Raw genomic sequence first — 12,930 nt, forward strand, 5'->3', positions numbered from 1 at the left:
GTGGGAAATAATGTCCAGCGTACTGCCACGACCAACACAAGTGGAGTTCAAGAAGAAGACTCGGCTTTACTTGTATTTTTATTGTGACCGCATTGCTTTGTGTGTTTGTTTGTTTGTTTGTTTGTTTGTTTGTTTGTTTGTTTGTTTGTTTGTTAGCTAGATAATTCAAAAAGTTATGGACAGATTTTCATGAAATTTTCAGGAAGTGTTGATACTGGCACAAGGAAGAAATGATTACGTTTTGGTGGTGATTGGGGGGGTCCAATCAGAAGGAGGAGTGGACTCACAGCATCAGAATGAACACAAATGAAGGAAAAAATGAACAAAATGCACAAAATTGAAGAAAATACAGAAATTAAATGAGCACAAATAAAGAAAATAATGAACAAAATGCACAAAAATAATAAAATTTAAAACATTAAATGAACACAAATAAAGAAAATAATGAACAAAATGCACAAAAATGAAGAAAATGCAGAAATTAAATGAACAGAAATGAAGAAAATAATGAACAAAATGCACAAAAATGAAGAAAATATAGAAATTAAATGAACACAAATAAAGAAATTACTGAACAACATGCACAAAAATGAAGAAAATATAAAAATTTAATGAACACAAATGAAGGAAAAAATGAACAAAATGCACAAAAATAAATAAAATTAAAAAATTAAATGAACACAAATAAAGAAAATAATGAACAAAATGCACAAAAATGAAGAAAATATAAAAATGAAATGAACACGAAGGAAAAAAGGAACAAAATGCACAAAAATAAAAAAAAATAAAAATAAAAAAATGAACACAAATAAAGAAAATAATGAATAAAATGCGCAAAAATGAAGAAAATATAAAAATTAAATGAACACAAATGAAGGAAAAAATGAACAAAATGCACAAAAATAGCGAAAATAAAAAAATTTAATGAACACAAATAATGAAAATAATGAACAAAATGCACAAAAATGAAGAAAATGTAAAAAATTAAATGAACACAAAAGAAGGAAAAAATTAACAAAATGCACAAAAATAATGAAAATTTAAAAAAAAATTAAATGAACAGAAATGAAGAAAATAATGAAGAAAATGCACAAAAATGAAGAAAATATAAATATTGAACAAAATTAAGAAAAATGAATATAAAAATACAATGAAGAAAAATTAAGAAAATAATGAAGAAAATGAAGAAAATATAAAAACAAAATGAAGAAAAATGAAGAAAATAATGAAAAAAATGAAGGGGGGGGCAGACCTCTCTTAGCGGCGGTCTGTGCTCTCCGAGTTCTTTTCTTGTTTATTTCTTTATTTTTGGTAAATGTTGTCTAGCCTTGTTTCTCGCAGACAAATCTGACCTCTGTTCTGTTCTGAGCGCTGCCCTGCTTTACATTCAAACAGTCAAACACATCTGGGAGTTCCACGGTAAAACCAGCGTCTGCCGGACTCCTCTGCAGCAGTCAGGGTTCACTGCCTTGGTCAAGGGCACTTCAGCAGTCACCGATAAGGGAAAAGAACATAGGAAAGTGAACTTAAACTCAGAGGTTTTAGGCTAATGTAAGCCCGTCTCTGCTCTGTCCACAACTATAACCTGGACAAAGAAAGTCCCATACTCGAATATTTAACCCTTTCATGCAAGCACTCACTGCAAATTTTAAGCAATTTTAACACCCTCAGAGTTATTATCAACTCTCATCTGGTGTTTATATGGGAACTACTACTGAAGTATTAACCCTTTCATGCATAGCGGTCACTACAGTGGACAGGTATTCTACAGCTGTTCTCTTATATATTCATGGATTTTGTTGTTTTAGTTCCATATCAGCCGACACAGTGGACATTTATGCATCATCTCATACTCTGCAAATTCATACCATTACTGTAACTGCTGTTCTACATAAACCTGATCTGCAGTTACATGTTTGAGTGTAAAAAAAAAAATTGCTAATTGTTATTAGACTGTAATTAACAGGGTTTTTTTTGTTTGTTTGTTTTTCTAAACAAAAATGTGAGGTTTTTTTTGCATATTATGTCCATGAAGTGAGTAATAACTAGTATTAGAATATGTTAAAATGTGAGAAAACATCAGATTAGCAGGATTAAAAATGTTTTTATTTCATAGTTTTCAAACAGTATTTTAGTAAATACATATATTTTTGCTTCTAAAATTAAATGCGTGGTGTCCAGCTGAGTGGACATTTTTGTAACTTGCTTTGAAAACTTGCTTCATGAAAAAAAATTCAATTGCATTGTTTTTTTTCATGCCTAAAGAGGAATAAAAACATTCCAGAAAAAAAATATTGATTACGGTTCTAATAATTCATGCATGAAAGGGTTAATATTTAGGGTTTTTCAACCACGGGGGCGCCTTGAATTCAAATGGGGTCGTCTGAAATTTCTAATAATTGATTAAAAAAAATATAAATAAATAGATAGATAGATAGATAGATAGATAGATAGATAGATAGATAGATAGATAGATAGATAGATAGATAGATAGATAGATAGATAGATAGATAGATAGATAGATAGATAGATAGATAGATAGATAGATAGATAGATAGATAGATAAATATATATATTTTTTTTTTAAATGATTCAATATATATTTCATTGTAATTAAAACAGCAAACACTTTTCCTAATAAAAATCAAGTTCCAATAAATTGCAGGATATGATATCTTTTTTTTTTTTTTTTTTCTTTTTTAACTTGTCTTGTCCAGCATCAGAACAGCAGAATGGTGGTCTGGCTGCCTTGTTGTGTTGAGGCTTCCCTTGATATTCCACTGTCTTTATTTTGAACCATATTTTGATGCCAGACCTGACAGGAAGGAACAGGGGGAAGGAGAAGAAAGGGGGAGAAGAGAGAAGGAGAGAGGGAGGGGTGGAGAAAAAAAAAAAAAAAAAGAAGGTGGCGAATACCCTCACAAAAAAATATCAACAATACAAACAATAACAACCATGGTGATAATTATAAAGATAATAACAACAACTTAGTAAACTGAGCAAAAAAATAAAATAAAATAAATAAAACATATTAAATGAAGAATAACACCACGACAACATGAACAATATATAGTAGCATTATAATATAGGATATGATATCTGAGAGGGCATATCTTGACTGACCTGATCATGTGACCTCGTGCATTACTACGCTTCACCCCGCCCGGACACAGTCACAGTCAGAAAACTGGACCGAACAGAGAATGGAAAGATTTCTTCACCCGCCTTGCCCAGCTAAGACATCTCCAAGAGAAACTGAGAAACAGACACCAAAAAGGTGCATTATATACATTATATAGCCTAAATGTTGTCTAAAATTAATGTTTATTTGTAACGTAGTACAGCAAACTATTCCATGATCAAAAACTAATTAATTTTAGCAAAAGCAGAGAACAGATTTTTTTTTTTTTTGCTCAATTCAAAATTTTTTTGCTTAATTCAAGCAAAAAAAAATCTGCCAATGGAACAAGTGAAAATTTTCTTGGTAAGATTTCTTGAAATAAGATTTTCAAGATCTATTGTCTAAAAATAAGTTCTTATATGTCACTGAAAACTTACTCTTTAGATCAGGGGTGTCAAATGTAGTTTAGTCCAGGGGCCACATTCTCCTAAATTTGGTCTGAAGTGGGCCCAACTAGTAAAATAATAACATAATTATATATAAATAATGTCAACTCTAAACTTTTCTCTGTGTTTTAGAGCAAAAAAAAGTCAAATTAAACAATGAAAATGTTTACATCTACAAACTATCCTTTCAAACAATGTCAATAACATGAGTTAACTGAAAAAATAAATGTAATTTTAACAATATTCTGCCTCAGTTTATCATTGACACATGTTCATTATAACTTACAGATCACAGTGGAGCTACAAATACACAAAATATTTAATATCAGGCACAATATTGTTAAAATTGTACTTACTTCTCTAAAGATATTTCAGGTTGTTCATATTTGTTCAGGTTACTTGCATTTTTTGTGAAATTATACTTTGTTTTAGTGTAAATACATGAAAACATTTACATTTACAAAGAGAAAAAATTGGATTTGTGAGTATTTATAGATTATTATGATAGTTCTTTGATAATTGGATTGATAATATCTTAGTGTCATTTTTGCATTTCTCAAATTCATCCCAAGGGCCAGACTGGACCCTTCGGAGGGCCTGATTTGGCCCCCGGGCCGCATGTTTGACACCTGTGCTTTAGATGAATATGTCTTATTTTAAGTGTGATGAGATATTTAGACTAGAAATGAGAAAAACACACTTGGTAAGATTTAGATTTTTGCAGTGAAGATCTTTTAGTGGCTGAAACCTGTTAATGGAAGGAGTTTATCTGTTAGCTTACACTCAAAAAAATAATTAAGCCAAAATTGTTGACTTTATGTATTTTATTTACATGTAAATTTTCCATGTAATTTTATTACATAAGTTTAATGTAAAGAGTTGCATTTAATACAATGTTTTTTCTATCATATTGAGTCAATATGAATAGATTAAATACCTTCAGTCAGATTTGCTTTAGTTAATGCAAACTTTTACATAAACTGTGTTTGACTGTGACGCTCAGCCTTTTTATGTGATCTAGTAAAAAAAGTTTACTTTATTTGTTTAGATTCACTTTATACTAAGCACATTCACATCATGTTTGACTTTTTCGGATAAATACACTTTAAATTTCATATATTTCAGTTACATTTTACTTTAAAATATAACTTCATGTTTATTAGAGCCAAGAATCATTTTTTGAGTGCACATAAATCCAGGTTAGGATGTCCGTTTTAGCTGTTTTAGCTGTATTTTGCATAGCGATAATTCCCTCTACGTTTTAGCTCATCGCTCATGTGCAGATGCTTTGTCAAATACTTCCTAAATTGCAGATTCTTAAAAACAATAGCATAAATATTCATGAATGCCCTTTGTAGCAGCAACTCCATTTCGTCATCTGCCAGAAAAACTCAAATAATGGTCAGTGGTTCAAACAGCCATTGTGAAGATAACCAACCTGTTGATGTCATGTAAGCAAGTGGATGTAAAAAAAAAAATAAAAGAAAAAAGTGACATGACACATAAAAAGGCCGTGTGATGATGTTTCATATGGACAAACCTTAGAACGACGTGGTTGGGAATGGTTATGGTGGAAGAGGAAAGTCTTCTTGCACAGGAAACTGGTGTTTATGTCCCAGTTCCAACTGTTTGTTTGTGACATTTGTCATGTCTTAATTTAGCCCTCACCATAACCAAAGATGTTTTTGTTCCTAAACCTAACCCTAACAAAACCTTCACCAGTAAAGTAGAAGGTTTAACGTAATCGGTGACATTTTGTGTTCATAAATTTTATACGTATACGCTCTGTAATTTAGGTATGACAACTTGTTCATTCACACACTTCAGGACATGTGCCAGAAATAAAGATGAAGAAGGATACTTTAGACCAGGGCTCTCAAACTCATTTTAGTTCAGGGGCCACATTCAGCCCAGTATGAGCTCAATGGGCTGGACCAGTAAAATAATAACAGTGGAAAAAAGTAAAATTAAACTATGATAATGTTTACATCTACAAAAATCTGAATAACATGAACAACTGGAAACATCTTAAGAAAAACAAGTCCAATTTTAACAATATATAATTATTATTGGATGTTTGGTTGTTGTTGTTTTGTTTTGGTTTTTTTTTTGCTTAATTCCAGATTTTTTTGCTTAATTTCAGATTTTTTTTATTTTTTTTTTGCTTGAATCAAGATTTTTTTTTTTTTTGCTTAATTCAAGAATTTTTTGTTTTTTTGCTTAATTCAAGAATTTTTTCGCTTAGTTCAAGATTTTTTTTTGCTCAATTCAAGATTTTTTATTTTGCTTAATTAAAGATTTTTTGTTAATTCAAGATTTTTTGCTTAATTCAAGATTTTTTTTTTTGCTTAATTCAACTTTTTTTTGCTTAATTCAACTTTTTTTTTTTTTTTTTTTTGCTTAATTCAACATTTTTTTAACATCTACAAAAATCTGAATGTCGCGAACAACTGGAAACATCTTAAGAAAAACAAGTCCAATTTCAACAATAGTATGCCTCAGTTTATCAGTTTATCATTTACACATGTGCATTACAATTTACATTACAATTACAAATGCGTGAAACATTTAATAACAGGCAGAATATTGAGAAAAGTATAAGCAAGAAATATAAGAAAGAAAAAGTAAAAAAAAAAAAAAAAAAAAAATTTTTTTTTTTTTTTTTTTGACTGGAGCAATAACAAGCTGAAATGAAATGGGAGTAATGAGGCTATTTTTAAAATGTAAGCAGTAGAAAGTACAGATAATGACTTGAAAATGTAAAGAGTAGAAGTAAAAAGTCAGCTGAAAATTTACTCCATTAAAGTACAGATAACCAAAATTTCTACTGTTGGTAATGAAGTATTTGTACTTAGTTACTTGACACCTCTGACCCTTATAAACAGCTTAGTAGGAAAATTGTTTTCAGAATAAGCAAAAAAAAAAAAAAAATTGTTTATGTGAATGTCTGAAGGAACTGTCCTACACTGTAAAAAATCCAAATCTTACCAAGTGTATTTTTGGCATTTCTAGTCTAAATATCTCCTCACACTTAAAATAAGACATAATCCCCTAAAGAGTAACTTTTCAGTGAGATATAAGAACTTATTTTTAGACAACAGATCTTGAAAATTTTACTTCAAGAAATTTTACCAAGATAATTTTCACTTGTTCCATTGGCAGATTTTTTTTTTTTATTTTGCTTGAATTAAGCAAAAAAAAAAAAAAAGTCTGCCATTGGAACAGGTGAAAATTTTTGTAATTTATCTGAAGCGGTTTATCATCATTTATTCAAATATTATGCTCAGTATTTTACATCCTTTGGATGAAATCTGTTATTTTCCTACATTTAATTTACTGATCACATAGATGTTCATAAAAGCCCAAATTAAGCAAAAAAAATCTGCCAATGGAACAAGTGAAAATTATCTTGGTACGATTTTTTTTAAATAAGATATTGTCTAAAAATAACTTCTTATATCTCACTGAAAAGTTACTCTTTAGGTGATTATGTTTTATTTTAAGTGTGATGAGATATTTTGACTAGAAATGAGAAAAATACACTTGGTAAGATTTGGATTTTTGCAACGTATGATCACTTACTTTATTTTTGGGGACTAAACTCATGTGAACTGATTGTTTTTTTTAATGGAATTTTTTTTTTTTTTTTTTTTTTTTATTTCGAACATGCAAAAAAAAAAAAAAAAAAAAAAAAAAAACCCAAAATAAAACATTCAAATGGACAGAATCTATCTCCAAGCACATACAAGTCTGAATTTTGCATGGTCGAAAAGGAGTAGGAAGAAGTATTTAATCCTACCCCTCAGTGCTTTTACACCTTTATTGCTAACTTGATACAAGAGTCAAAGTTAGCAATAAAGGTGTAATTGAATGGGACAGAAATGCCAGTAAAACATCCATATAAGTGTGGATAAGACCAGAATCAAAACGCAAATTCATGATATATTCAATAAACTATATGTGACATAAAAAAACAAACCTTCTTACTAGACACAGCGTATTCACTTTAAAGAGAAAAGCCATCAAAACCCATTTGTAGAAGTCAACCGGAGCATGATAACTGACACTGAAAGGTGGCGGTACCTGTTCTCTGCAGTTCTATATAGATGCATGCCAAGTACATATAGAATGTAATTATGGCTTTTAAGCAGCATGTTTCCTGTGCAGGTGAGTGGGTTTTTATGCTTTCTAAGGAGGTGTGTGTGTGTGTGTGTGTGTGAGTGTGTGTGTGTGTGTGTGTGTGTGAGCTGAGAAGACGGGTGTGGCGTTTGGAGGACATAGTGCTGATTGATCCTGACAGCTTTATGAGGCTTTGTGACTACTGAGCAAACACAGGGCCATAACGATATTTACTTAAGTCCATTCTGTTAGAGGGGGTGCTTTGTGTGCGTATACTGTACGTACGTATGGGTTTCGTCTGTATGTGGACGCACGTGACTGAGGATGAAAGACATGGAGGGAACAGCTTTATCAGCAACAGATACTGTACTTTAAGGAGTGACATTCTTACTACGCATATGTACGACGAGATAGTGACAAAACTGTAATGAAGAAACACAGATGTATGCGAAAAACAAATCAAACGTGCAAATTTATACAGGGTGGGGAAGCAAAATTTACAATGAACATTTAGTTGTTTTTTCTCAGCAGGCACTACGTCAATTGTTTTGAAACCAAACATATATTGATGTCATAATCATACCTAACACTATTATCCATACCTTTTCAGAAACTTTTGCCCATATGAGTAATCAGGAAAGCAAACGTCAAAGAGTGTGTGATTTGCTGAATGCACTCGTCACAACAAAGGAGATTTCAAAAATAGTTGGAGTGTCCATAAAGACTGTTTATAATGGAAAGAAGAGAATGACTATGAGCAAAACTATTACGAGAAAGTCTGGAAGATACTATTAAAGAAGAATGGGAGAAGTTGTCACACGAATATTTGAGGAACACTTGCGCAAGTTTCAGGAAGTGTGTGAAGGCAGTTATTGAGAAAGAAGGAGGACACATAGAATAAAAACATTTTCTATTATGTCAGTTTTCTTGTGGCAAATAAATTCTCATGACTTTCAATAAACTAATTGGTCATACACTGTCTTTCAATCCCTGCCTCAAAATATTGTAAATTTTGCTTCCCCACCCTGCTATATATATATAGCGGCTAAAATTTACTTAGGGGGTCAAATGAGTGGCCATTTTTGTCAAAAAAAAAAAAAAAAGTTGTAAGAAATGCATAGAACTGTGTTGAAATAATGCTAATCCATTTGTGCACAGACTACTGATATTATTTGACAGTGGAAGCTATATTTTCAGAAATATTGGATTTTGAATAGCATGTGTATGTGAAAACTTTTGCTGGTGGACGGACGTGACATTTGAGAAGGTGGGGGGGGCATTGAAATTAATAAATTCAGTATAGAACAGAAAATAGCATAGAATATAAAATAATAACACAGAATAGAAGAAAATAAATTAGAATAGAATTCTTAAAATAGCATTGGAAAGAGCATAAATAACTGGTGGACAGACGTGACATTACCCATGATGCTCTGGTCAGTACCAGTACTTTATTAGTAATAAACTTATATACTTACTATTGCTAATTCTCCTCTTATTCATAAATGTTAGTGTTGTGGATCTAAAACAATAACAGCTGACACAAAAACACAAAATGTGGCAGTGGACGGATGTGACATGGTTGTTACAGATCCCATCATACTGATGCTCGGCAGCCATGTCACCGTTTACACTAATGATCCCTGTGCAAAAACTAGGATCAGAATTATTTATTGTATAGTTTATCATCATACTAAAGAGTAAATAACAATATAGAATTGTTATTTCTTTATAAAAATGATTATTAGAAAACTGTTGATTTAAAAAGTGACGTGTGACATTCTTAATGTATGTATTGGCGTAACATAAGCAGGATGGATCAGCACCATACTCCATATTGCAACCTGTAAAAATAAAACATGTGATATGTAGGATATGATCTTGTAAGAAAAATTGGGGAATCTAAAAGAATAGAATATTTGTTTTTCAGGTAAATTCAGTTCAAATATAACTTGGCCATCTGTGACATGAAAATATAGCATTAATTGTGATGAAATTGGACATTTCTGAGCTGAAAACATAGTTCATATGACCATCAACATGTTGCAACAGAACTGAAATCCTGTACATTTGAATAACTTGCATTTACCAACACAAAGTTCCTTTGGGGATTCACTTCTATTGATTTCTTATGCACAAAGACATAAATAAGACCTCTAAGCTAATTTTAGCCTATGTATATATATATATATATATATATATATATATATATATAAAAGCATTCTCCTGGAAAAGGAAAGGAAAACACCCCAGCTTTTACACGTTCAAGGACACGCATACATGGTACTAAGTCATCAAGAACATGCAGTCCAAGTACAAAAGCGAGGGCGAGGTTGGGAGTGGAGGGTTAAGTTCACTGAGTTCAAGCAGCAGCAGCAGATATCCACCGTGTTTAACATGCAAACGTATATTCAGCCACTACACGACTACATGATAATAATGGGATGCTGGTCATGTAAACAGCATTAAGAGCCCTCATGGTGAATGTGGGGAATGTCAATATTAATTAAGGGTTAGAGGCATTCTTACATTTAGAATATGCATCTAAAGCACAGGTGTCAAACATGCGGCCCGGGGGCCAAAACCGGCCCGCCATAGGTTCCAATCCGGCCCGTGGGATGAATTTGCAAAGTGCAAGTTAGGGCATCAAACTCAAAAATAATATCATAATAACCTATAAATAATGACAACACCATTTTATTCCTCCTTGATTTAGTGCAAAAAACATTAAATTATGAAAACATTTACATTAACAAACTATCCTTTAACAATAAAATGTGAATAACCTGAAGAAATATGAACAACCTGAAATGTCTAAAGAAAATTAAGTGCAATTTTAACAATATTCTGCCTGTTACTAAATGTTTTCTGCCTTTGTAGATCTGATCTGTAATGCACATGTATAAATGATAAGTCGAGGCATAATATTGATAAAATTGTACTTATATTTCTTAACAAATTGCATTTTTTTCAGGTTATTCACAACCTTTTTGTTTGGATAGTTTGTAAATGGAAATACTGGCATAATTGAATGTTATTTTTTGCACTAAAACAATTCAGAGTTGTCATTATTTATTGGTTATCATGCTATTATTGTACTGGTCCGACCCACTTCAGATTAAATTGGGCTGAATGTGGCCCCTGGAAGAAAATGAGTTTGATGCCCCTGATGTAATGGTTTTTTTTTGTTTTGTTTTGTTTTTTTTGCACTAGTTTGTGAATTATAGCCTGTTGCTTGTTTACACTCAGCTCTGTGCATTGTGCAGAAACCAGGATAGAGATGCAAGGCTAAAGAAATCCCACATTTATGGTCAGAAGGAGAAAAACATCATGGAAAAAAACTGGATATCAACAGGTTTCTGGATATGCATAAATAACCTTTTCAAGAAGATGAAAAAGGGAGGTTGTGTTTGACTGTGACACTGGTGGAAAAGTTTAGAAAAAGAAAATAAAAATAAAAATCTGTGTTGATGCAAAACAGCTGTAGCCATTCCACTTTTCCATATTTTGACATGATAAACTACATGTTACAGCGTCAACCTCTTTAAGCAGCGCACGCATCTGCATGTGCATGGGAATATTAGTGGAATACTCATTCATTCATGTTCATGTTTGTATTTATACTTTTATGTGCCGTGACAGGGATTGCTGTCAAACAAAATTTCATTGTATAATCATATGCAATGACAATAAAGAATCTATTTTCATGACCCTTAAGTATAAGTATAAGTAAGTGTCTTAAGTATTTCCATTCATTATTCAGGGGTGTCAAACTCATTTTATTCCAGGGGCCACATTCAGCTAAATTTGATCTGAAATGGGCCGAACGGGTAAAATAATAACATAATAATATATAAATAATGTCAACTCCAAACTTTTCTCTATGTTTAAGAGTGAAAAAAGTAAATTTACATTATGAACAGGTTTACATCTACAAACTATCCTTTCAAACACTGTGAATAACATGGACAAACTGAAAAAATAAATGTAATTTTAACAATATTCTGCCTCAGTTTATCGTTTTACATATGCAGATTATAATGCACAGATCACAGTGGCTCTACAAATACACAAAACATTTAAAATAAGAGACAGAATCTTGTTAAAATTGCACTTACTTCTCTTAAGACATTTCAGGTTGTTCGTAATTGTTCAGGTTATTCACATTTTATTGTTACAGGATAGTTTGTAAATGTAAATATTTTCATAATTTAATGGTATTTTTTGCACTAAAAGAGAAAAAAAATTTAAGTTGTTCATTCTAGATTTTTTTTTTTTTTGGCTTAATTCAAGATTTTTTTTTACTTAATTGAACTTTTTTTTTTTTTTTGCTTAATTCAAGATTTTTTTTTAATTAATTGAATTTTTTTTTTGGCTTGATTCAAGATTTTTTTTTACTTAATTGAAGATTTGTTTTTGCTTAATTGAAGATTTTTTTTTTTTTTACTTAATTGAAGATTTTTTTGTTTTTGCTTAATTCAAGATTTTTTTTACTTAATTGAAAATTTTTTTTGGCTTGATTCAAGATTTTTTTTTTTTTTTGGCTTAATTCAAGATTTTTTTTGTTAAATTTGAGATTTTTTTTTTTAGCTTACAAAGAGAAAAATGTGGAGTTGTCATTATTTATATGTTATTATCATAGTATTTGACTGGTTGAGATTGAATTGGTCTGAATATGGAACCTGAACTAAAAGGACTCTTAATATCTACTAGGGTTTAAAAAGACTTTTGGAGAAGCTGAAGTGTCAACTCAAGCCGAAATGTAAAAGTACTGCTTTCAAAACTGCTTAAAGTATAAAAGTAAATGTAAGGGGAAAAAATGCTATTAGGACAAAAGCTTAGGCAGCGCCCCCACCTCCCCAAAAAACATGTTTCTAAAGGCTGTAATGATTATAATGTTATATTAAAATGTTAATGTTGAAATACTTGGGATGCACTAGTCTACCTGTTTCAGCTGCATATATACCCACTGAAAATTAACGCATTTTAGTCCATTGTAAATGTATTAAAGAACCATATATGTGCACTACTGAGCATTAACGTGTGTCATGGAGCAGAAGATATGATGACTAGTTGAATAAAAGTATTAGAACGGTGCAAAAAGTCAGGTGTGATGGATCATGTACAAACCAATAGGGTGACGGAATGGTATACGTCTGTACTTCTGATCCAACCACAATTAAATTCACTCTATCCGGATGGCGCCATTTATCTAGATTTTTTTTTTTTTTTTTACTGGAACAA

This window comes from Sphaeramia orbicularis, chromosome 15 (assembly GCF_902148855.1).
Source record: "Sphaeramia orbicularis chromosome 15, fSphaOr1.1, whole genome shotgun sequence".
Lineage (NCBI taxonomy): Eukaryota > Metazoa > Chordata > Actinopteri > Kurtiformes > Apogonidae > Sphaeramia > Sphaeramia orbicularis.